Source organism: Symphalangus syndactylus, chromosome 22 (assembly GCF_028878055.3).
Source record: "Symphalangus syndactylus isolate Jambi chromosome 22, NHGRI_mSymSyn1-v2.1_pri, whole genome shotgun sequence".
In the NCBI taxonomy this organism is placed as follows: Eukaryota; Metazoa; Chordata; class Mammalia; order Primates; family Hylobatidae; genus Symphalangus; species Symphalangus syndactylus.
In genome coordinates this window covers 58,387,216-58,414,607 of record NC_072444.2, presented here as the reverse complement: position 1 = coordinate 58,414,607, position 27,392 = coordinate 58,387,216, and the positions used below count along the sequence as shown (strand labels likewise).

Sequence of the window (27,392 nt, the reverse complement as noted above, 5' to 3'; positions counted from 1 at the left end):
ACATGGAGTGATGAGGGAGGAAGGGGACACCCGCCTGGCCAGCCAGATCAGTCAAATCAACCCTGGCAATCAATGAAGTGACAGATGTTGCAGCCAGATCACCCTCACATCCATGTTTTTGTATAGCCCACAAGCTAAGAATGGTTCATACATTTTTTAAAAAAGAATTTTATTTTTAATTTGTATAGGTATATAATAGGTTTATATAGGTATGATGTTTTGATACAGGCACGCAATTCATAATAATCACATTATGATTTGTACATTTTTAAATGTGAGTTTGTACATTTTTAAGTGATTTTTAAAAATTTTAAAAGGATAGTATTTTGTGACATGAAAATTACGTACAACTCAAATTTCAGTGTCTATAGATAAAGAGTCAGTGGAACATAGCCATGCTCGTTTGTTTATGTATTGTTTGTGGCTGCTTCCAGGCTACCTCCAGAGCTGGGTATTTCAACAGAGACTGTATGGCCCACAAAGCCCGAAATATTTACCATCTAGCCCTTTACAGAAAGAGTTTGGTAACCTTGATCTACAAAGCAAACCTCAACAAGTCATTCTGCTTGAAACCCTCCCAGGGTGCTTCAGAGACCCCAGAGGAAAGCCCAGGCTTTGCAGCATGCCCCACGAAGACCCCTGAGATCTGCCCCCTGCCTGTCTCTTCTGCCTCACCTCCCTCAGTTCCCTGCTTTGCCATGTTAAATACCTTCAGGAACCAGGCTGGCAGTGAAGAAAGAGAAAAAAGGAAGAGGAGGAGGAAGAGAGGAAAAAGAGAGGAGAAGAAGAGGAGGTGGAGAGGAGGAGGAAGAAAAAGAAGAGGAGGAGGAGGAAGAAGAAGGGGGAGGATGAGGGAGGAGAAGGAAGAAATAGGAAGAGGAGAAGGAGAGGTGAAGATGATAGAGTAGTGCTGGGCCCCCTGGTGAACTGGGTTATACACGCCCCACCTAAACAGTCATTAAAATAGAACAAAACAATACAAAACAAAAGTGATATCAACCACAAGGCATCAATGCGTGTAATACTGTCCCTTGCCTCTTTGCTCTTGACCTTGCTTAGCCTGGGATGCCCTTTCTTGCTACTGTTTTGGTTCAATTCCTGCTCTTCTCCCAGGAGTCATCTCATGGCCATCTCCAGTAGAAAGCTGTGTTAAGTGTGCCCTGGGAATCCACAGTTGTTTCTTTCACATCTTGAATTCCATGATATTTCAGGTATTTCTTTAGTCATTGGTCTCTACCTTGAGACCCTTGGCTGCTTGAGGGTGGAATGTTGTCTCATTTAACTTATAACGCTCAATATGTGTTTGTTGAATGAATGAATGAATGAATGAATGAATGAATGTATAAGTGAGGAAATGAATAAACACAGCAACTCAGCAGTGTCCTGTGGTCCTCATATAGCAAAGAAGCGATGTAACATACCCACATCCTCTTGGTGTCTTGAAGTAACTATATTGTTTTTCACTCCTTTTAAGCTTTATCAAAGTTTCTTTTAGAATTTGTGTATCTTGTTCTCTCTTGACAAAATCCTACGAGAAAAGGCAGGTAAGAGGAATGACCTCCTTTTTGTAGATGAGAAAGCAGGGGTAGCAGAAAATAATTTAATGACTATTAAGAGCAATCAGGGGCTAGAAACCTATTCTTTTTATGTGGGATCTCCTGGCTCTCTCAGTTCAGTGTCACGTCACCAGAAATGTGTTGCATACCTACTTAGTGTCGGGCACTCTGTTAGGCCCTGAAGATCCCCAAATGAACAAATCACAGTCTGATTCCAGGAGGTTATGGTTAATGTGGGACGCTAGCATGATGGGCTTTGTATCCTCATGGTGGCATGTCAGAGAGTGCCAACAAGAGAGATGAGGCTGGGCACGGTGGCTCATGCTTGTAATCCCAGCACTTTGGGAGGCCGAGGCGGGCGGATCACAAGGTCAGGAGATCGAGACCACGGTGAAACCCCGTCTCTACTAAAAATATAAAAAAAATTAGCCGGGCGTGGTGGCAGGCGCCTGTAGTCCCAGCTACTCGGAGAGGCTGAGGCAGGAGAATGGCGTGAACCCGGGAGGCGGAGCTTGCAGTGAGCCGAGATTGGTCCACTGCACTCCAGCCTGGGTGACAGAGCGAGACTCCGTCTCAAAAAATAAAATAAAATAAAAAAAATAAAGAAGAGAGATGATAGGGGCCGACCCCAGGGCAAGAGAGAGTTAGAGCGAGAGAAAGAGGCTGAGAAAAGAGAGAGAGAGAGAGTTTCTCATTAGGTTTCCTCCCAGCCAATGAAGTCAAGAGTCAGCCGCACACTGTGGTGGAGATGGTAACCCAGCCACCTAACCATCAAGCCATCCTGCCTGAGAGTCCCACAGCTGCAATGATGGCCTCTCCTGAATTCATCACTTTCATTGACTCATCAAAGAAGGGTGGGCTCCACACAAAGTGCTAGTCCCACCACGCCGAAGGAAATTTTGGAGGAAGAAAAACAATGTTACTAATTGGAGTTGGAGGAGATTTGGGTGGGATGAAAGTACAGTGTGTATTTATCACTGTATCTCTCTAGGAGGCTCCACCTGGGCCTGGTCTCCAGGCTGGGCTCTTTGGTGGAGACCTGCCTAGAGGGTCTGTGGATACTCCTGGCACTTGCACAGGGAACCATAACTCAGGAGTTGACCTAATATGGAAATGAGGGCCGCATCCCGTATGCACATTATGTCATTAATTCTCACATCATCCTGAAAGAAGTTCTATCCTCTGTTTCACAGAAGAATAAACAGAGGCTGGAAGAGAAGAATTCTCCATAATCACATAATGTGATTCTTATGAATTGCATGTCTGTATGAAAACATCATACATAGTTAAACCTATTATGTACTCATACAAATTAAAAGTAACTTGGGCAAGATTGCTAAGTGGCCAACTGAACTAGATGGCTCTCTGCCACCCCATAGCACCCAAACATTAGACTGTCAAGTGGTTTTCCCCAGCCTTCGGCAAAAAGAGAATAAAAAATAATACAGAGTTTAAAAAATAATAAAATTTTAAGTATTCATTTTAAAGTATCGAAACCTATTTTAAGATTTTTTACCATGTATTATTTGGCATTAAAATATTCTTGTGTGTGTGTGCAGTAATGGTAACACAAGACACCATTGGTCCAAGGGTGTATGCTGGCTTTTTTTTAAAATTTTGTCAGAAAATTTCAAGCTCTAGAGCCCCTTATCTATAGTACACAACTGATTTGGGTATCTTCTTCCTTTTTTGTGTGAAGATGACATATCTATGTGTATGTATGCATACAAATGTGTATACAATTCTGTATGATAGCAGATAGTGTATATCATCTATCTATAGATAAATGTGCAAACGTGAACAAATTTTAAAGAAGTAGTTCTGGGTTCCTTTTGTGAATTCTGCATCAGCTTTGTTAGGAGATAATCTGTTTAAAATTATGGTAGTCGTGACTGTTTGTTTTATAAACACTGTGAAGTATTGGATCTTCCTCAGGAAGGACAAACCAGGGATGCTCATGGTTCTCAGTGCTGTTGAAACTGGATTGTAACAGGACTGACAGCTACTTTCTGCTTCAAAGATAACTTTATACTTTGTTTTATGGTGTCTGGGCTGAGGATGAGAACAAGGATTAACCCAGATTAATCCCCTTCTAGCCCCTGATGAAGCTGGGCATGTTCATAACACTAGAATTTATAGTTCCTAAATGTTTGCATTTCAGACAAAATAGAAAAATGAAAACCCTTGTCATCAAAACCTGAGCAGGAATGTTATACTGGTTTAAAACACACAAATGCTGTCCTTATGTAAAGTGTATTCTGAAGAAGAATCAAAGATGCCTTTTATAAAATTAAATGGATATTAATCTATTTCAGTATTTGTGTCTTCATGACGTGAGCTGAATGGCTGAAATTGGAGACTTCAATGAGCAGCTTGCTCTTCATGATATCAAATTGTTGTTGGTATCCTAATAACTGGTTCCCAGTGATGTGAGAATCCAGGCAAAGTCTAAGGTATAGATGAAGTCAAGAAATTGTTTTCCAGTTCCTTGCTAACAATTCATGGTTTTAATGGGGAAATGCAGAAAGAGTCAATGAGTATTGCAACAAGAAAGGAATTCGGAAAGCAGAGAGATGCCTGTGAAGGTACAAGTCTTATCTGGCATTAGGTGTTATATAAATAAATAAATGCCTAAACACATAAACCAGTTTTATTTTGCCTGAGGCTGACTTGGATCTCATTCTCTGACTAGAGTGACATAGTTTGTAAGCAAGAGAGCCTGGTTTGCACAATCAAGAGACTTGGGTTTGAAAGCACCTGAACTTTCATCAGCAAGGAGCTGGTTAAATAAATTAGGGTGAATTGCTTGGGAGAATTCTACACAGATGGTATGTCTTGAAAATAGTATAAAGTATACTGTCAAATGAAAAATGTTTCATACCCCTGTGTGTGTGTGTGTGTGTGTGTGTGTGTAGAATGATCTTATTTATATTTTTAAAAAGAATAAACGTGAATTTGTGTGTGATTGACCTTTTCTGGAAAGACGTACAAGGGGTACTTAGCAATAGATAATTACCCTTGAGGACTGATACTGAGGTCCTAAGAATGAACAGAATTTTAACTGTTTGCCTTATACTCTTCTGTACAGTTTGGGGGAAAAGTTCTTATCATAAACAAGAACTACTTTTATGATTAAAATTAGGAAAAAAATTAAAGTCGTGGGCTTGAGTGTCATTTCTGGGACTGCTTCTGTGAAAGAAAATTTTCTGAGCTTCAATTCCTCATTTCACAGAGTCATTATGTAGAAAAATAGTAGGATACATGCAACAATTCTCTGCATGTTCTAAGGTGGGATCCAGGTGTTTTTGTTGGTGTTTTTGTTTTGTTTTGTTTTGTGCCACCCAAGCACTTCCCATTTGAGTGTGATGAAGCCAGGTGCCAACAGCGACAGTTGTTAAAATGTTCTCCAAGCTGTTTGCAGAAGACCAGGATTTTCAGACTATACTTTCCCTTCTGCCTCTGAAAAATACCTAGACCCAGAAGTCCTCTCCCCCTCCTTCATAGAAACATGTGGGTCTGTGTTTCCAATGCAGTGGAAGATGCTTAAATTATCCATTTGGAAAGAGCAAGAGAGAGCAGCAGCTCCCCTGGCAGCAGAAAGGGGAGCAAGAGAGAGCAGCAGCTCCCCTGGCAGCAGCTGTTTTCTGAGGCACGTGACTTCAGTTGGCAAACACGTTCACTCAGCAGGAAGGGAAACCTGGCTATCCAAGTTCTTTATGGGCCCAACTTCAGCTCACTGTTTATTTGGGCTCTTAGTTTAATGTTGATCATCAGTATCTAAATAAATGATCATTGCTTCACCTGACAAGAAGCCCTGCTTTATTTTCCAAGGGTGGTTGGAAGTCCCTCCCCTCTCCCCGCACTCACTGGTTCCTGGCTTAATTACAGCTTCTCTGCAGTGTGGACTCCAGCAGAAGAATGACACAGCTTTGGACATATATGCACCCAACACTCACACACACTCATATACATACAGTACTCACACAAACACACAACCCGTGCCACTCACAAACACATCATACAACACACAAAATACAGACAACCCTCTCTCTCTCTCACACACACACGCACACATGCACACACACACACAGCATACTCTCACCATCACATATACTTTGTGAACAAACTTTTGGAAACATGAGAAGGCGTCAAGAAAACTGCTTATTAGATCAAAGTCTTCTGCTTCAGTGAGTCAAAGGGCTGGGCAAAGGCGCAACTTTTACTGTAGATAAATGACCAGGGCACTTGGGAACAGTAATAAAGTCCTAGGCAATGGTATTTAAAGATGCATGACAGTTCAACGAACTTAGAATTAACCCGTGAGTAACTCCTTCTTTGGGAATTTCTACTGTTCTTTTGTTGGGTTTTGTGGTTTGCCATGGTTGTGGGAGTCATGTTCTGAGGCCTCTGCACCCACAGCCAACATCAACACATTTTTTTTTTTTTTTGAGACAGAGTCTCACTCTGTCGCCCAGGCTGGAGTGCAGTGGTGCGATCTCTGCTCACTGCAAGCTCTGCCTCCCGGGTTCACACCATTCTCCTGCCTCAGCCTCCCGAGTAGCTGGGACTACAGGCGCCCACCACCAAGCCCGGCTAATTTTTTGTATTTTTAGTAGAGATGGGGTTTCACTGTGTTAGCCAGGATGGTCTCGATCTCCTAACCTCGTGATCCGCCCGCCTCGGCCTCCCAAAGTGCTAGGATTACAGGCGTGAGCCACCGTGCCCGGCCACCACTTTTAAGTGAATGTCTTCAAAGGAGGATGCTGAGGATAGGGATGTAGGAAAACTGACTCGTTAGGCAGGTCCAGCCAAGCGGACACTCCCTGGGAGAAGGTTGTAGAGTTCAGTGAGTGGACGCTGAGATGGAGTTGAGGAGCCCCGGTTAACAAAAAAGGAAGGCAGGAAAGAGGATTCTAGAGTGTGTCTCTTGCAGGGCAAAGGAGGCTTCAGTTTTAGCTCCATTGATGCTCTCTTCTGTCCACAGCCTTCTCATTGAGTTGCTTTCAGGCAACTGGGAGAGACTCAACCAACTTTGCCTTAGCTGTGGAAATAACATCAGTTTCGGTTTCACGTACATTAGCAAGTCTCTTCTTTTCATTAAAACATCTTCTTCTCTCTCTAAGGCCATCAATGTCTGGCACCCGTAGGCTGTCAATAAATATTTATTGGATGAAAGAATGGCAGCCTTCCTGATGCAGTGGTCCAGATATTTCTGGATGGCTCCCTACATCCATATAAAGGGGCTCTGGCCATCTGGTGGGCACGAGGATTATAATGTGCCTGAACATTACCTCACTGTCTGAATATCTTTTCTTCTTTATTTATGTGGACTTCCTTGGTGATCTCATCCAGCCCCATGGCTTTAAATACTAGTTATATGCTGACAACTCCCAGATCTATACCTCAATCCTGGGTCTCTCTCTCCTGAGTCCCAGGACGGTGCATCCAGCAGCCCCCTGGACATCTATCTCCCCAGGCGAATGCTTGCTAGGTATCCCGACCTGATGTATTCGGAACAGACTCCCAATTCCCCCATGAAACTGCTTCTCCTGCAGGCTCCCCCTTCCAGGAGAGATGATTCCGTCTTTCCAATTTCTCAGGTAAAAACCTCAGATGTATTCTTGCCTTTTTAATTTCTTCCACACTCATATTTACTTCATTACTGTGTCAGATCTACATATAAACTATTCCCAACCCGAGTTCATCCTGACACCTCCACTGCTACTTGTATGGCCAGAGCCATGTCACTCTCTGGATTACAAAGAATGTCCTATTTCTTGTCCTGTGTCCCCTTAGTCCTCTGCAGTTCATCTTTCCCAGCAACCCCAATATCCCTTCAGAAGTGTGGGCAGGATCATGTCAGCCCCCTGCTCCAAACCCACTAGTGGGTCCACATCTCACTTGGAGTCCAAGCCAGAGTTGCTACCTTGTCTGCAATGGCCATGTGACCTCCACAACCACTGCACCTCATTTCCTCCCTCATGCTCCATCATTCCCTCCCCAAAGGCACACTGGCTTCTTGGTATCTTCCCCAACACCAAACAGACGATCATCTCGGGGCCTTTGCTCCTGCTGGCCCCTTTGCCTGGAACATTTGTCCCTAAATAGTCTCATGGTTTGCTTCCTTACTCCTTTCAAGTCTGCTTAAATGTCCCCAATCAGAGAATCATTTTCTGACGAACCACATCACCTGTATCCCTACCGCTCGACCTTGCTCTCCATGATGCTTATCACTACTTTGCATGTTATGCATATTTTTGTTTATGTGTTTATTGCCTAATATGTCCTTCTAAAATGTATGCTCCTTGAAAGTAGGGACCTTAGTGTTTTGGTTCACTTCTATAATTCTAATGCTTAAAGAGTGCCTGGCTCTCAGAAGGTGCTCAATAAACTTTTGACAAATGGGAAAAGGAAATGAGGGAGGGAGGAGGGAAGGTAGGAAGAGAGGGAGGGAGGGGAGAAAGGAAGGAAGGAAGGAAAGGAAGGAAGGAAGGAAGGAATTAGGGAAGGAATTAGAGAAGGAAGGAAGGGTGGGAGGGAGGGAGGGAGAGAGGGAAGAAGGAAGGGAAGAAGGAAAGAAAGGAAGGAGGGAAGGGGGGAAGGAGGGAAGGGAGGGGAGGAAGGAGGAGGGAGGGAAAGAGGAGCAGAGGGAGGGAGAGAGGGAAGGAGGGAGGGAGGAAAAAGGAATCAAGAGTCCCATTAAGCCAGAATCCAAGCACATCAGACTATAGGACTTTACATTAGAATAGTATTTCCAAAATTATTTTGATCATTGCCAACAAGAAATACATTTTACATTGTGACATAGTTGACTCACATGTGTATGTAAGTGTGTGTGTGTATACAGACACACACACACACACACACTTAAGACATGGCATCAACTCTATTTTATTCTTTTTATTATTTATTCCTTTTTATTCTATTTTAACAGTTTCTATTTTCTTTAACAAAATGCTGGTCTGGACTCATTAAACTGATTAAACCTCTGATGGGTCATAAATCGTGGTTTGAAAAACACTATACTAGAGAAACTGGAAAGTCTCGTCAGGCGGTAAAAGTTAAAGTGAATTCACTCATCCACTCATTTGCATGCTGTCCTGTGAATTAATGAAATCAAATCAAACTTCTTTCTTGGTTAAATATCAGCTTTTGGTTAGAGCAGGGAGGAAAGGGTAATTTTTTAGCATGGCTGCCTTCAGAGAGAGAAACGTGGGCTGCATGCTGGTGGCAAGGCATGGGGAAGAGATGGGAAAGGGAGATGCCAAGTAAACCTCATCCTCATGCAGGAACTTTGGTTAGGGCCAAACACTTTATGGATGTTGTCCGCATTTCAGAAGGTTTCCTACTGGCTGGCTCTCTCTTGCTGCCCTGAGGACTTTTCTCAGTTTTCCCTTCAGGTGGAGACCATGTGCACAAAACATAAATACTTTTCTGTCATCCACATCAATGCTTTTCCCAGAAAGATGCAATTCATTCCAGATTTTTCCATTCCGATGTCACCTCCCAAACTGGGTGTGTTGTACTCAGGTTGTCTTCCCAAAAGCAGGCTTGAGGCAGTTAAGTTGGCCACACAATGATTATTACCTGACACAACCTCTATAAGTGCCAGGCATTGTTCTGAGCACTTCACAACAACCCTCTGAGAGGGTGGTGCCGCTGGTCTCCATTTTACAGGCCTGAGGTTTGACTGAGGAAGGATCTTGGTGGTGGAGCCAGGGTTCCAGCCCTGGCAATCTGGCTCGCGGGCTCTCATGCTTACTCACTACTTGTTCTGAAAAATGTGATGACTGATGTCATAGTGAAAATGATGCCAGCCTTTCGCTTCATGAAGGGAGAAGGTGAGGACGTCAGGTAGACTGCTAGATTAGGGCAGGGCACATCCCTTGCGTGAGTCCTTTACCTCGACTTTCTCTGAATTCAAGTTTTGCTAGGAGTATACTTAGTCAAGGCTAAAAGATAGACTGTCCAATTCAGAAATTCTGAACTGGCTGCAGACCTCTTTTATTTTGCCTGCTTAGTGTTCAAAAACTGTAGATCCAAATGCCTTTTGCTGTCCTTGCCCTTTCCAGTTCATCGTAGTCCCCACCATTCCCTATTGCAGCCCCACCCTGTTCCTCACTCATGCTACCTGCCTATCCTAAATCCTGTGTGTGTGTGTGTGTGTGTGTGTGTGTGATATTGCTGTCTTAAAATGGGATCAAGTGCCAACTGATTGTACCCCAGATTTCTTGTGTCAACATGGCACCCATCTGCTCACACCACCACTTTGCTCACAAAGATTAGGAGAAGGCAAGTTGGACATGGACTAGCCAGCATCCTCCACACAGTGCTTCACATCTATGTGAAGATGCCTGATTCACATTTGTTGGAGGAAAACCCATTGGTAGCACTGTCCTTGAGCGATGACCTGTTACGTCTTTTCCTGAAGTTGATACAATAATATGTGACCCAGTAATAAGTAAGAGTGATGGCTGAGAGAGGCAGCTGAGGCTATGGTAAATCACCCACATCAAGCATTAGGTCTGAAGATGAGTGAGTTCAAGGAGGTAAATCCCAACGTCAAGTACAGGGGGCTTCAGGAACTGGCCAGGAATCTGAAGCAGAAGGAAGTGATTGAGGGTTCAGGGTGGACATTATTGGGCCGCAGATCACGTGGACTTGTGTTGGCAGGCTGGACCCTCTGAGGGAGGTGCTTAGATACCCAGAGATCACTTGGCTTCAGTTGGTCATTAATACTTAAGTATTGAATGAGATTCTACTAAGAGTCTGAGTTCATTGTAACTGAATGAACTTTTACTATTGAAAACCCCAGCTCCTAATGAACTTTATGCTAAAGATGTTGAGAAAGAAACGCCAAATCTGCCCATTATCTCTAATATCTGTTCATACTTAATCCCAGACCCTTACAAAGGCCAATAGTGCTTGTTCTCACTTTTTCTTTTTTAATGATCAGCACCATGCCAAGATATTATTTTTGCCAAAACACATAATCTTGATGCCAGACTAAGAGATGGAAGGAGCTTGTGGAATCTTTTTCTCTAGAAATATTTCCAAATAGAGAAAATAAGAGCACAGATTTTGAGGTCCAACAGATCATTTGAATTCTGCCTTTGGTGCTTCCTACCTGTGAGTAGGGGTAGATAATTAACCCCTCTGAGTCTCAGTTTCCTCATTTGTAAAAGAGCATGAATAATGCATAGGACTGTTGTTATGAAAACTAGTAAATGAAATAACATATGTAAAGTGACTTACATGTCTAATACATATTATACATTCAATAATTGTAATTTTATATCATTAACTTCTTGAAATATTTGGAAAAAATCTAATGGAAGTGGTGTATAATCCATGACAAAATGATATTTTGTGATGTTCATTGCAAGAGAATAGTAAACAAGAAGTAAAAGGCCTGACCTGCATTCCCGACTCAACCAAGATGTTTCAAACTACTTAAGCTATCAGAGGTAGTGGATAATAGAGTGTGCAAAGCACAGGCTTTGATTTGGACAAACATGGCCTTGATCTGTGTCCATTAAGTGACTGTGTTTAAGTTGACAATCCAGCTAGTGTCTATGGATCCCCATTCTGTCATCTATAAAATGGAGCTAATAGTTATTTCCAGGTTTGATGTGATGAAACCCGTATGAAAAGTGTCCTAGTACATAGTTTGTATTTAATATTATTTCTTCCCATTTTAAAACTGCATTAAATATGTCTCCTAAACTGATTGCAAATAACAAATTATTTTGCCCCCATTTTATCTTTATTTTGCTTTATTTTTACTGTATATATTTAGGTTGTACAATGTTTTGATATACATAGTGAAATGATTTCTATAGCCCAGAAAATTTAAAATTTGTCATCTCACAATTATCCTCTTTTTTCTTTAGTTTCTTTTCTCTCTCTTTCTTCCCTTCTTTCTCTTTCTTTCTTTCTTTCTTTCTTTCTTTCTTTCTTTCTCTCTTTTGGCAAGAACAGCTAAAACCTACTTTCTTAGCAAAAATCCTGAATATAATACAGTTTTATTAACTATTGTCCTTATATTGTATATTAGCTCTCCAGGTTTGTTTTATCTGCCACTTTGTATTCTTTGATCTACATCCTCCCATTCCCTGCCTTAATTTAATTTTGTTTTTTGAGACAGAGGCTCACTCTGTTTCCCAGGCTGGAACACAGTGGCTCAATCTTGGCTCACCACAACCTCCACCTCTTGGGTTCAAGCAATTCTCCTGCCTCAGCCTCCCGAGTAGCTGGGATTACAGATGTATGCCACCATGCCCGGCTAATTTTTGTATGTTTAGTAGAGATGTGTCTGACCATGTTGGCCAGGCTGGTCTCGAACTACTGACCTCAAATGATCCACCTGCCTCGGCCTCCCAAAGTGCTGGGATTACAGGCATGAGCCACTGCACCTGGCCCTGCCCTCATTTTTTTAAAAAAAGTATTAAGAAGCAATAAGAAGCCTCTTCCAGGTATCTATACAAATGTGCCCTGATTCGAAACCCTGCCTGGCCCTTTGTCAGTGGGGCTTCAGGCGAGGCACTGCCTCTCAGGATACATTACCTTTCAGTGTCAGAATTGACTGCCAAGGAGGGAATCCAAACCTTGACTACATTTCCCCAACATCTAAAAAGTGCAGAGCTTTCTTAAGAGAATATTTTTTAGCAGTAAATTTAGCTCATTTTATGTGTATGTGTGCATGCATGAGACTTCTAATTACCTGAACTATCCTAGGAATATGGGAACCACATCTCCTATTAAAAAACATTATTTTCCTCTATGTATAAAAGTAACATATTTATTATGGAAAATGTACGAAAATAATTCTTAATCCATTTACCCACACAGGCTGGGCACAGTGGCTCACGCCTGTAATCCCAGCACTTTGAGAGGCTGAGGTGGGTGGATCACGAGGTCAGGAGATTGAGACCATCCTGGCTAACCTGGTGAAACTCCATCTCTACTAGAAATACAAAACAATTAGCCGGGCGTGGTGGTGGGTGCCTGTAGTCCCAGCTACTCGGGAGGCTGAGGCAGGAGAACGGCGTGAACCCAGCAGGCAGAGCTTGCAGTAAGCTGAGATCGCACCACTACACTCCAGCCTGGGCGACAGAGCGAGACTCCGTCTCAAAAAAAGAAGAAAAAAATGTTTATATCATGCCATTTTCATTTGACTTTATCTTATGACTACTATTTAATAACTTGTGCTCAAAAGTTGGCTTCTAAATGGCTATATTATAGTCTATCTTATGGAAGAACTACAGTTTGTTTAACCTTGCCCATTTTTTGTGAACTTTTACAAACTCCATGATAGAGAACTTCCTTATATATTGTATTAGGCTGTTCTTGCATCGCTGTAAAGGAATATTGAGGCTAGGTAATTTATAAAGAAAAGACATTTAATTGGCTCACAGCAGTGCAGGCCCTACAGGAATCATGGTGCTGGCATCTGCTTCTGGAGAGGCCTCAGGAAACTTCCAATCAAGGCAACAGGTGTTGGGCAGCCAGCATGTCCCATAGCAGGAGCAAGGTTGAGGGGAAGTGCCATGCTCTTTTAAACAACGAGATCTCGTGTGAAGTCACAGTGAGAACTCACCCATCACCAAGGGGTGGGAGTTGCTAAGTCATTCATGAAGGATCCATGAATGAGGGTCCATGAAGAGGTGAGGGATCCATGAATGAGGGTCCATGAGGAGGTGAGAGATCCATGATACAGCTACCTCCCACCAGGCCCTACCTCCAACATTGGGAATCACATTTCAACATGACATTTGGAGGGGACAAACATCCATACCATATCATATATATTTTTTATCACCTCTGGTCTATTTATTTCCTTTTGATCAATTCCAAGAAGTATCATTACAAAATCAAATAATAGCCTAATTGCTTCCCAGAAAGGTTGTATCAGTTTACAACTCCTGTTAGAATTGAATAAAGATGCCTGGGTCAACATGACCTCAGAAACAGCGAGTATCACCACAAATGCTGTTCTGCAAAATGATTTTGTCTGTGAAAATTCTTATTAGTTGGCTAGAGACATCTTGAACAAAAAACAGTATATGCTTACCCTAACCTTCAATTTGGTCAAGGCTGAGTGAAGGCTTTAGAGAGAGTATTTGAGGTTCCAGATTTTATATCAGGTTGACTGGACCAGGAAACTGGAAATATGTTATTCACTATAACAAAGGGTGAAGCCAGAACTATCTTTATGTTGTGTTAATCGAAACGCTAATTGACAAGCTAGGTTTTTACCATCTGTAAAATGGGGACATTTATGTCTGCCCCTTGGAAAGACTTTGATTAGAATTCATGGTGAGTTGATGCATTTGAATATCTGCCGAACTGCCCATAGTACAGCAAATCACTGATTACTACTGTGCATGTGTGTGTGAGGGGGTAAAATTGTGTAGGAGCAGGGAATTAACTGATACTAACACCCTTTAGGAGAGAATGGCAGCATGGATTAGATCTAGCTGAAGGAGGAGTGAATTATGCTCGAGTGATTATTCAGAGCATGCATGAAAAGTTCTCCAGAGAAATCCTCACACTCCCCCAGTCTGATCGTGTCTAACCCCATTTTCAGCTAGGATAGTTCTCAGCCTTTAGCATCCATCAGAATCACCTGGGGAACTTGTGGAACCATTGTTGGGTCCCACCCACAGAGTCCCTGATGCAGCAGGTCTGGGGTTGGGCCTGAGAATTTGCATTTCTGATAGACTCCCGCATGGTGCTGGTGCTGCAGGTCTAGAGACCACACTTGAAAAACTACTGGTCTGTAGAATCCCCTCGCAGCAGTTTTACTATTGCGAAATTGAATTCCCACCTGCTATGAATGTGTGTTTTTATTCAGTAGGAGGCCATTGATATTTGTGTATCTGCAACACTAAGCTTCACCACAAAGTGATCTTTTAATTTTTTCTCCAGGACATGGTGTCATGTCTTTGGAAAATGTAAATACATTGAGTATACATCCTCTTGATCCATTTCTTCATCTGGTGTACACATGTAGTCAAATGTGTATTGCATGGGCATGCCTACTACTATCAAAAGAAATGAATATTTCTAGCCAACGTTAGAAACAGCCCCTGCTTTTCAAAGCAGAGCTATCAAATTTAACAGTACTTACAACAAAAAGTGAAATTTCAGCCCTATTTCAGACAGATGGAGGTTCTTATATTTCCAGGGGTATGTCTGTGGTAACTGCAGGTTTGAGTTGTCTGAGAAAGAAAAAGGGACATTTCACAATTTTAGGGTGGGGAGTGCTCAGCCCATAGACACCTCACTGTGGTCAGTGAGCAGCAGCTGTGTTTGGTTCAGCCCCATTCCAGGGAAATGGCTCCAATCCAAACACATGATCGGGCCAGAAAGCAGGATTATTTAATCACCTGGAGGCCCAGCCCTGCCACTGCAGCTGTCAGAGGAACCTGTCACAGTTGGTTTGCCAAGGACCCAGGGCCAGATGCTTGCCCTGTGAAAATGCATTCCCAAACTGACACCTGGGGCTCAGGGCAGCCATTGAGATTCCACCAAGAAGAACAGTGGGACCTAAATTAGCCAGCATGTTCTTCACTCTCCATAGGAAGAATCCCTTACAACAGGAAGTGGATGGGGATGAGGCACAGGTGTCCAATAAGATAAGCATCTCTGGCCCTGTCTTACCAGCATAAAGCCTTTTGATTCTGTTCACCAGAAACTCAAATGCATCTGAGACATTTCCTTCCCAAGTTTACTTTTAAGATTTTTTTAAACTCATATTGTAGAGTTGGAAACAAACGTCATCATTCTATACAGATTTATTTTAGGAGCAATGGAGGATTAATTTGTGATGAGATCATTCTTTCAGACACAGAGTTTTGAAAAAACTGTTAGGGACTAAGGTAGATATCATTAACTTCTTCCTTACTTAAATCATATGAAAAAGATGAGCTAGAGGAAGGGAAAGAGGAAGAAGGTTGGAAGAAGTGGGAAGAAACAGGCTGTCAGTTAAGATTTCCAGAAATGATTGCAAGTAGCTATTGAGTTTGGAGCTATTTATTTCCGAAACTCTCCTCCAAAGAGAGCAAGAGAGAGAAACTTTGTACTGAATACATATTCATAAGACATAATCTTACAAAATAATGAACATCTTTGATGGTGTGATTTTGTATTTGGGATGGAAGCATCACATGCAAAACCAAAGTCCGTCCACAAATGCACAAATGTTCTCTCTGAGAACCTGTGCGCTGTGTCTTCTAGGTACTCAGAGGTGATTAAAGCTTGTGGGGGAAATGCTTAATTTGTCTTGGGAATAAACCATGCTGATTTGTTCTAAGTGAGTACAAGGCTTCCCTGAACCCTTGAGAGGCAGCCTGAATTAGACACCCATGATTTATACTATACCATAACTCCATTATGTTGGCTAAGGTAGAGGCAGACATCCCCCCAAGTTATTAAAGTTGTTCATTTCTTCTTAGCACCCCATGGTGCAGAGAGTTTCCATGGTAAAAGAGAAAATAGCTATTTTCCCTTCTATGCCTTTAGCCTGGGGTTCAATATCCATAGCCGTCTGAATAATACACAGAGCTCAGAGAAACAAGAGGTACAGGAATTTAGATCCTGCTTGACCAAAGACTTGAAGTATAAATAATATGCAACATAGGATTTTTAAAAAATTTATTTATCTCTATCTTTTTTTCTATTTTCTCCTGCAGAGAGTCAGGAGGTAGAACAGGGTTTAAAAATTAATCTCCAAGAAGCAGTAGTGACTTGGGTTATCCCAGCGTAGCAGTAAGTTCATGGATGAGTAAACGATTCCCAAAAGGAAGCTGGGAGACAGTGGCCTCCTGAGTATTGGGGAACAATCTATGGCTTACCCTGTACCTTTGGATTGATGGGCTAATCATGGGCCACTGGTTTGTCTAGCTTCTCTGCAGCACCACAGTTGAATAAAAGGAAAACAATCATCTCTATTTTTTGTGTAGACATGTATGAAAGCCAAAAATATTTATGTATTCTTTATGAATCCTATTTGCTGGAAATGTAAGGAATTATGTTTGCAGAACTATAATAGGGAGAGAAAGGTATATATGTGATACCCACAGGGACATTAAAATGGGGATTGAAATTGGGCCTGGGTATACCTCAGTTTAACATAGAGGATTTCCTTATTTAAGGAAAAAGGAGTGTCATCGAAATATTGATGCAGCCTGTTGATGATGGAGGGCAGTGTTTATTGCCATGGGTTGGATGAGGATATGAATCTTATTGCTTGTTTCCCTTCCACTGAGTCAGTTTTATTTCCTATCTCTGTCAAAACCTGTCTGCATTCCTGCGTCTAAATCCTTTATTCTATCCAGGGACACCTACTTATCTGCCTTCACATGCAGACCTATGCTGGCCAACCCTCAACTGGCCTCCTGCCCTGCAAAAGAAGGGTGGAGTCTGGGCTAGAATCCAGCCAGAGAATCAAAGTCTCTGCTGTGATTCACTCTTCTCATGTTCCATTTTGACCTGACCCTTTGAGTTCTATGTGTCTCCAGATTCCTGATTGCTTGATTTCTCACTTACTGTCAAACCTCCTTCTTTAGTTTCATTATAAGTCTATAGTCAGAGTACATACGCTACATTAACATACAATTACTGTTCGGTGGAGACTTTACAGCCAGTTGCTAGAGTTTAAAACCCTAGCTCTGCCCATTCACTAGCTGTGCAATTTTGAGCAAATTACTCAACCTGTATGTGCCTCAGTTTCCTTGCTGTAAAACAGGATAATGAAAGTACCTGACTGATATGATTATGGTGAAGATTAAATGAGTTAAGATAGGTAAAGGGCTATGAAAGGTGTTTGGCACATCCTAAGTGCTATCCAAATGTTTATGACCATTACGGTTACTGTTATTATTACCTGGCCTTATAATATCTTATTTAATTGTCTAAGCTGCTACTCTGCTCTGCTTTAAGTATGTGTTTCTTAAGAACAGATTATCTGTTGGGTTACCAGAGCTCATCGTGTGGCTCTCCAGATTTTAATTTCTTACCCTGATTCAGTGTTCCAGTTATCTAAGAACAAACAGATTTTGCTGTGGACTCTGGAGAAACCAAACTTCTCCTTTTGGTACTTAAAGTTCTTGAGGTCATGACACAGACTGGGTTCTCTAGAAGCAGACACTGAAATGAGACTGTGTATTGACTGAATAAAGACATTACTGTATATTATTTCAGAAGAGACATCCATGGGAGGGAGGGGAAGAATTTAGGACTGAACATAGAAGACGTGCATTGGGGTCAGACGCGACAGAGCCACAGCCAACCCTGCAGGATGCTGTGGAGTAAGTATGGCCCCTTGGAGTGACTGGAGTCAGTCTGGGATTTCTTGGCCTTTATGCTCCTACATGGATCAGTAATTGGTTGTAGGCCACTTGGGGAAGAAGTGTCCTTGGGTGAGGCAAAGCCTGAGGGAGCTGGCAGCTGGAGGCTTCCTGCTCCCTGACAAGAGACCCGTGCAGTGCATGTCTGCGTCTTCCCCAGGGTTAGTTCCAGGCTGAAAGATTGTACTTTCCCAGGAAGGCTCAACACAGCATCACTTTGTAAAGACTGCACAATTTGCCAGATGTCTTTTACAGGGATAGATGGGGGATAGATGGGGTTGCCGCAGGGGTGTAAGGGATGATGCTGAAGAAAGGGAGGGTGGCAAGGCAAATGGAAATGAATGGAGCAGAGGTTTATGTTACCATAGGAACTAGAGTCAACAAGATATAGAGGAAACCACACAGAATCTTTACATGGGAGGGGCCATTAGAGGCAATTAGATGGTGTTAGGCAACTAGTATAGGAGCCCATTGTTTCCATTAGATTTTCTTTTTCTTATTTTTGAGATTTTGAGAAGTTGCTAATAGAAATTGTAGTAGGCTTAGGGTGACCAACAATTTTGCTTTGCCCAGATGGAAAGGACACTTGACTTGCAGTGCTGGAGCTGGGTCTTCTTAGGTGGTTTTCTATGAAGCCTTTTCTAAGCCACCCTGAAGGGTCACAACTGAAGCCATGGAATAATGAATGGGGAGAGGGTTTGGAAACCACGAGCAGTTGTTTTTCCATCTAGTTAAGACTGACAGGGAGCAGAGACATTATGGATGGTTCCTGCAGTACTTCACATATACTTGGCCGCTAATACATATAGATCGAAAGGAAATTGAACATGAGGGCTATGAATTAAAAGATAACAAACTGCTGAGAACAGGGAAATAATGGTAAAATAGGGAATGCATCTAGGGAGCAAACCAGAGCTAAATGTGATAATGCTCTCAAACGTTACAGTGCTATAGGGATCTTCCTGGAGTCCCTGTCTTCAAGGCCAGACCAGGTGCTTTTATATTCACGTGTATTACAGAACAACCCTGGGCACCTTCATTCTACTCACACCCTCACCACATCAATTCCAGAATGTCTTTTCCTTCTTTTCTTCCTTCTCTCTCACCACAGGGGTGGTGCATTCTTCAGCAGTCCCTGGGGCCAAAGTTAGCAGGAAGCCCTGGGCATATCACCCACTGCCCCCTCCTAGGGTGAGATGAGTCTTTCCTGGGGACTGGACATAATTTGGTGTTGGTATGGAAGTTTGATGTTGGGGGTGGGAACATTCCCTGCTTCTGGGAATGCATTTCTATGAGTTGCCTTACCAGCCCAAGTCCAAATACCAGAGGCTTAGGTGGAAACTGTTCTCATCTCTGAGATGAAAGGAGAGCATGTTCCAATCACTGTGGTTTCCAAGTATGGAGTGTATTACAGGAAAGGCTCTGACAAGCTGATATGAGTCATTAACCCTGCGACCTTTGGACTTTCTGACCTCATGTCAATCGTAGTTCATGCTCTGTCAACAATTACATTTCCATTGATGAACTGGGTTTCCACTAATAACTGAATTCTCTGTATCCAAGAGATTAGTGTATCGCGTTCAATTAGCTGCACTTTATTTTCAGATTGTCCTGACTTTTCCAGTTCTGTACAACCTTAGTTACCCCCTCTCACTCAGACAAACAACGCCTATGCATTGACTTTATTTTTTTATCAAAACAGAGGTGGAAATATTTCAATGTATTTTTCAGTTGTGTCTCCCAATCAGTAGACACCCACAGAATGTTCTATAGGCATTCAGATTGCAAAATATACATAGAACCTGAAGTACTGTATGTTTGCATTGAGGATTTGTGGTATAAATTGTATACTGTTCCATATAATGTTTGGTGAATGACTCAGTGAATAAATAAGCACATTCAATAATAAATTACAAATTAATGATTTCAAAGATTAGTAGATTCATGTACCCTTCAAGCTTACCTGCCCTTTGTTACACAGTAATATATTATTTTCTGTGAACACCCCATGTATTTTTCATCACTATTAAATGATGCTGATTGCCTCAAGGAGAGCAGGCAGATATGACAATCTTTATTAAACAAGTGGCTTGGAAGAGGAGTAGCTGAAGAAAAAAGAATGGGAAGAACAAAGAAAAGAAAGGCAGCCAAGTTTCTGGACCTTAGGCCCTGGAGCCTTGCCTTCCCACTTCCTCATCACCCATTCAAGTCTGTAGCTGGAAGCCCAAGTTGCGTCAATTCTACCTATTTTGCCTTACCTTTTAGGCCTACTGTGACTTTCATCTCCTTTTCCAGTTGGAATAAACCTGTTTACACAGCTGTACATGGCTAGCACCATGCTAGCATGGAAGGAACTACTGAGGCATAGAAGAGGGTCTCTGCATCAAGGTGACCACAGTCTGGCTTGGAGTGAGAGTGGCCTACAAAAAGCAAATGTGAACATGCAAGTCCATGTGTATCGTTAAGAGATCAGATGGTTGCTGTGGGTCAAAAGAGCTCAGGAGTCAATAAGGGATGAGCTGGACAGGGAAAGAAGAATGTACTTTAATTCAGTTCATCCAGTCCTGTCTGCAATTTCTCTGCTGATTTGGCCAGCAGCAGTAGGAGAGGGCTGATAGGATGGGCTGTAGGATGTTAACCAGGGACATCACCCTCTGGGCTGTTGATGGAACCGAATGGAACCTAAGACTTCATTTCAAATGTATTCTATTGCTATTGTAACACTCAAAACCTCCTTACTATACTGTCTACACGCTTCTTATGAAATAAGAAGTGCATCATTTTTATATTTATTCAGAAGGCACTGGCCATAGAATTAAGCAATTTCAAAATATGGAATGCTTGAAAATGTGGAAGCTAACAATAACTTCTCATGACCCTAACTGATAGGACTCATGTTCTTATAATCAGTCAAAATAATAAGTGGCAACTGATAAATTGAATGGTTATTCTCCTTTGTTAATAGAAGGCTGTCATTTAAAACAATTCCCCAAATCCAGTAGATTTGTAGGTTCAGCAATGGTTATTGTACCTGGAAAAGGTTCAATGTGTTTCAAATCAATCACCTTGGATTTCTTTAAGGTATAAAGTTTAAGTCAGCAGTGACAACAGAGCCAAGGGGCTCCTGCCTAATAGCCCAGGGTCGGGTCCCTTAGACTTTCTTGACGTCTCAGGGAAGTACAGAGAATTCTAATACTGTGGTTTCTTGGACAAATGACCATTTCTCCAAACCACAGTGGGCTTTGCCTGAGAGTTTGGAGAAAGCACAGGCATTTTTCTTCCTGGGAGAAAGAGTAAACATGCACTGTGGCTGCCTGGATGATGACCATTTTCCCTCTTTGTCAGGCCCAGGCAAGGGAGCAGTCCCTACTCTGGACATGGAAGAGCCTACAGCTGCAGCTCAGCCTTGCTCACCTCTAGAGCCCTGGCCCTGTGCCTGGACAGGTGTTCTTTGCACCTGAGCTGGCAACATTCCTCTGGCTGCCCCGACCCCATTTCTGCCATTTCTGTTGACTTTCCAGGGTTGTTGGGTTAGGGACAGACTGTTGGGTTAGGGCTGACTCACTCTTCCTCTGATCTGTAAGGATGCCTTTTCTAAAGGGCCCTTGAAGCATATTTGCCACAAAAATAAGCTGTTTCTGGAGCTTAAAATATCAGGTGATCAGAGCAAAGAATTTGTATTATGTGTGTGCACATGTGCTTGTGTGTGTGCTTCCAAAAAAAAAAAAAAAAAAGGAAAGAAGAAAACGCACCTCCAGCCCACTCCAGCAGACCCCTGGGCCACCTTCCTTGCCACCACTCCCATTTTTGTCATTTTAACTGAAAAGCTTTCTCAACATGAAAGGAGGAACTCGGGGGCTGGCTGAGTAATCAGCCCAGGGCTCTGCTTGCCATCTGGGCAAACGCAGTAGGGCCACCAGAGCCTGAAGAGTCTGTTTTCTGGGGCCGCCAAGGAAAAGCAGCGCATCCCTGCCTCCTCCCTGGGGCATTGCATGTTATCTGCTCGGAGCTCCTCATCCCCTCCTAGGGTGGTCGTCAGGGACTATTATGATCTGGTGGGGTCAGAGGCTATTATGCGTCAAGCCTCAGTGTGTTTTAGGGACTGCGGGGAACCCACTGTCAAAACCATTCAGGGCTGGCGTTATGGCAGGCGCTAATTACAGTAAGCCAGGTTTCACACAGGGGAAAGTCAGTGGCTGTCCCCATCCTCTTCCTTTTCTTATCCTCTTCCATTTCTTAGTATTATCAACTGATTTTAATGGCCTCCCAGAATCTGGTGAAAATTGGACTCAGAGTCTATCTATTTAGACAATCACGGGACACAAAATTCATTGCACTCTCAGTTTCCACACAGTCATATATATCCCCTGCCTCCCCCAGGCTCTGGTTTCAGGCAGACTCTGTTCGCAGGTTAAAAGGAATGCAACTTGCATCTTGTAGTTTAATGAATTTACATAAATCCTTAAAGTAGTATTGCTGGATCCCAGCTTGCAAACTGGACTTCAATTTTGTGCATTGGATTGTGTAAAATCAAAGTCAGGAGAAGACTACGGCTCCCGACACCCGTTCTCTTTTCCCACCTCCTCTTTCTCAGCACTTTTTATTTGGGGCAAGCAAAGAAGTTAAAAATGTCAATCTCACAGTATGTACTGTCAACAACACAATGAGGAGGCTGAAATAAAATCCTCCAACTTCATGGTGATACTTTATACTTACATAGGGCCTTTCATGAAGAGCCTTCCAGTGCCTTAGCACATTAACCCTCACTGTGCCTCCCTGGGCTGGGCCTAGAGCCTCCACTGGTGAAAAAGCAAAGGGACGGTGGGCTAACACCTCATTTCCATGGCAGGTTCCAGGTAGATTCTCAAAGTAGTTGAAACTTTACATCTCTCCCCTCACCTCCTCTCCCAGCAGATGTAGGCTATATCGGCCCCCTCTCCAAAGGTCCTTGGTGTTGCAATAGTGTCAACAACCAAATAGACAGAATACATGTGTATTGAGGGCACCAGGAGGCAGCCCTCACTCCTCTCAGGAGGAAAAACAGCATTTGTAAGTTTGAAATTTGATATATCATGAAATGCATCAAAGCAGTCATTATGGGAGTAATCTGAACTTTGTTGGAATTCCTTATGCTCACTTTATGGTTTAGTCTTGTTTTTGTTTGATTTATGTAAGAGGGCTACCATAACATCTGCAGTGATTAAAGCCTATAAATGTCTTTATCCCAGTATGCGTTTGAAGCTCTCAACGTGGCACCTGTTTTGTCTTTTCTAAGTTTTACTTTGTACACCAACTTTGTGTCAAATATGATCTATTGTAAGTTATGGTTACCAAGAATTTTCTAATTGGTCACAGGGCTCCCTCCTAAATAACCTGGACAAAACTACATGATCTTTATCAATGTCTGATTGTAGACCAGAAGGTCATCTATTTGCTTCTCTTGTTTTAACCAGTGCCTCTTAAAATATGGTCTGAGGACCATATGTGTGAGAATGACATGGGCCACGTTCTAAACACGAGGGTTCTCAAGGCCCCTTGAGACTCACACTCTCAACACCATGCCAGTTTGTTTGATGAATGCTGAGGTGTTCCTATGCTGCCCTTTGTAAAATTTCCTGTGCTTCCTTATTCCTGACCATATTAACTCTTACAGAGCAGACTGGATGGCCTCAGGCTGTCTCTTAAGCCCTGGTAGAACAATTAGCTCCAGGAGAAGACACAGGTACTGCAGCAGACAATACTCATTACTAAAGTCTCAGTGTAAAGGGAAGCAGGCAACAAATATATTGAATTCCCCCCACCGCCGATATTTTCTCCATCCTGCAATTGGATCTTTCCCATCTCCAAGGGCATGGAGAATTTACTCCACAGTAATGCCCTAGGACTCAGCCCTGTGAGTTTGATTCCCATGGTCTTTGCACTTGTCTTTCAGGCCTATGACTTTTCTTCTCTTGGAAGAGCTAAGCAGAGGGGCTGGGTTACATAAAAGAGCAGAAGTCACATGGGTTTGAGGTTGACATCTGAAGCTCTGTTGAATGCCCACTGGCATATATCTGCATATAGGAATCAGATCCAGGAGTATTAGTGGCAGTCACATGCTTCTTATTCCAAGTTGCCACTATTCATATTAGTTTACTAACTTCCTCTTCAATATTTATCATCCTCAGAGGGATGCAGGGCTCCTTAGGACACTGGAGGGTCAGGCAGACCTGAGCTGAAATTCTGGATCTGCCACTGGCTCTTTGTGTGATCACATTCAAATTAGTTCAGGAACATATCTCCCTGGACCTCAGTTTCCTTGGTTGTGAAAGGTGAGTGAAGATAATAGTGTGTAACTCACTGGGTTTTGTTTTTGTTTTTGGGTTTTGTTTTTTTTTTGAGATGGAGTTTCACTCTTGTTGCCCAGGCTGGAATGCAATGGTGCGATCTTGAATCATGGCGACCTCCACCTCCTCACCGGGTGATTTTAAGGGTAAATTAGATGATGCACTGAAAGCCAAGGGCACATAGAAATGCTGAAGAAGGGGCAGTTGTTTATGAGGATGGGGGAGTGGCAGACTCAGACGCTGGAGGGAGAAATGGTGCCTGTGATCATGGTCCTTGTAGGTCCCTTGTAATACATGTCATCACCAGTAAGTAGCTCTAAGAGACCTTTTGGCTGTTTTTTTACTCCATGCAGATCTGATTACCATCTCTGACTTCAGGAATTTTCCAATTTAAGACAGAAAACACTTATTAACATAATAAAATAACCAGCATAAGACATTTTTAAAAATGATCTGGTAAATAGCCACGTATGTGCCTGTTACAGTGTCGCCCAGCCGTTCTCCTCCCAGGCCTCAGGGAGAGAGGACATTACCTGAGCTCAGGACTAGCAGGCAGGCAGGAGGCGGGGAGGCATGGCTCAGCAGGTGGGGGGAGTTTTGGCAGCAGCATTCATAATCACCTTGTAGGTAGAGGTGGTGAGGATGGCCTTTCCCTCACCTACCCCCACCTTTCCCCTCTTTCGTTTTTATGCTAAGTCGTAAGTCTAGCTAAATACTTGTATTTAACTCTCCCTTGGGAAGGTATGACCCGGATCACACCCAAGGGGCTCTAAAAGTGCATTAAACAGAATCTGGCCTCACGTTCCTATAATATGTGGGCCATAAAAAAAAATAAAAATGTGCAGGAAACATGGGCTATGCTTTCCTTTTCTTGAAACTATTACAGACATAAGGTTCTTCTCACTCTGAAGTAAGACAAGAATTGGATATGCTTTCTCTAGAGGAATGGAAATAGTGCTTTGAAAAATCTATCCTACCTTGGTGGAAATTTTCAGTCATTCTTTTTCTTGGACTCTTTTTCCCCCTAAAGAAAAACGTAGGCTCTAATGTATGGCTTATGCCTTCGAGTTTCTACTATAAAGGCCTAGTAGGCGGTATAGCAGGTAGGCAGGGCTGGGTTTTGTGCCATCACTCCTGGCCACTGAAAAAAGCCAAAGTCTCTTCTTAATAAAGCTCTGCAGACTCATTGTGGGTTAGAGCTTTCTAAGCTCCCCCTGTAGATTTCCTTAATGTTAGGCTAGCCACGACAAGGAGCTGGTCACACCTGTGCCCCTACAGGCTTTCTGACTTGTCGCTCCGGTGCTTGCTAGCACCCAGGAAACTGAACCGAAGCGGCTCACACTTGTCTTACCTTAAAACTTCATTTGTCAAACAGGATTGCACAAGGAAAAGGTCAGCACTTTATGTTCTGAGCACTTAACTTTAATCATTTCTGGAGGTGGACAGAATCTAAGAGGTCTTTAAATCAGTCCTTAAATGTAAGAGGAAAGGGGCGGGTCCTTGGATCAGAAATGAAAACTAGTGCTTGTGTCTTCCTCTTCTCAACCCTATTCCACTCCCACATACCGTTGCATCCTGGGAGAAACTCCATCAACATTCATTCAATCAATACCTCTTTCTTGAGCACCTACTATAGGTCAGACATTTAGTGAAGAAATAGCAATTTTTCTTTTTGAGGTTTATTTTGAAAATGTACCATCAAGTATTTTTATTATTATTTCTAATAACAAAAATGAAACATGATCATTGAAAAAAAAGTCAAACCACACACAAAGCATACAAATGTGAAAGTTCTTTCCACCTTTTTTCCCAAGGGTAACAATTGTTAATCATTTATATAATTTCTCTCATCATATGCAAAGTTCTTTTTCCTGTTTAATATGCCACATTCTACACTGCACCTTGCTTTATCCACTCAGTAAGCAACCACCTACTTCTGTGCACGTCTGTATATTCACAGTTACCTCCATTTTTGTTTTCTCATATTGATCAATATTAGTCTTCCTTTTATTGGCTTACAAATAATGCTGCAAAGAACATTCTTGTGCTTATATCTTTGTGCTCTTTTGTGAGTGTATTTGTGGGATCATTATGGAAAAGTCGAATTGCTGGGTCTAAGGGTTTGTACTTGTAAAATCTTTAGGTACTTCTAATTTACTTTCCCTTAACATGGTGCTCATTGAAGACCCATCAGTGGCATACACAATTTGTGTTGTCTTTAACTATTTCCCACATGAAAGTAGCATATATTGGGGTCTTGGGACCCTGCTAAATCAATAACCAATTGCTACTCTTTGAGGAAATAATTTTCAGACATGCAGTGAGCATCTGCTGGGGGTAGTGAGATGTGAGGTCATTGTTTTCCAAGGCCAGGGAGAGAGCTTAATCTATACATACACTCCATGCCACAGAATCAGCTAACCTTGTTCCTGCCTCCACCCTCAATGCTCACCCCCCACCTCCCACATTTCTGTTTAGGATTCACTATGGCAAGTGATTTAGGTATAAACAAATAACACTTACAAGGCAGCCCTCAAAGACCTTTCAAACTGAGTTGGGGAGACAGAACACAGATGGCTAAAAAACAAACTAAAAATACTAGTCAGTATATAAAAAGCAGCAAATAAATATAAATAGTAAGCATCGTTATAGCAGTCCAGAGGAAGGAAGGAAAACAGTGGGCTGGAGTGTTTGCGCTTCGTGGCAGAGACTCGGTGTTGGATCTGTGGAATTTCTCTAGGTGGGGGCTGGGAGTTGGAGGGGAGAGAACTGTAAAAACTGTAAGAACCAACAGACAGAAGAGAGATTCCATGAGAGAGTGGAAAATAGGGGAGAAAGGGCCCACTTTTATTTTGATAGTTGTGAGTGGGGTTTATAGTGTTCTGAGATTATTAGAGAGACTTGGCACAGCTTCTTATTTATTTGTTTTTTGGAGTGTTGGGGGTGGTGCAGGTGGGTGATTAAAATTTTGATAATCAGAAGAAAGCCTCCAGCACTTTTCTCAGGAAAAGAAAAATTGAATATTTGCAAATGCACACAAAATGTTGCTGTGATTTCAAGGATCCCTTCCTTCTACTCCAAGCTGAGAAACTAGAATATATCTAAAAGGAGTTGCACCCAAGACAATCTATCCAGGAAAAATGTCAGCCAGGTGTATA

The 27,392-nt window shown here is 42.5% G+C and overlaps 1 protein-coding gene across 3 annotated transcripts in view; it reads left to right on the top strand.

Moving 5' to 3' along the window:
• The window catches only part of NCKAP5 (NCK associated protein 5), a 1,005,982-nt gene that overhangs the window by 81,536 nt on the left and 897,054 nt on the right, over positions 1 to 27,392 (top strand). The window lies entirely within an intron of this gene.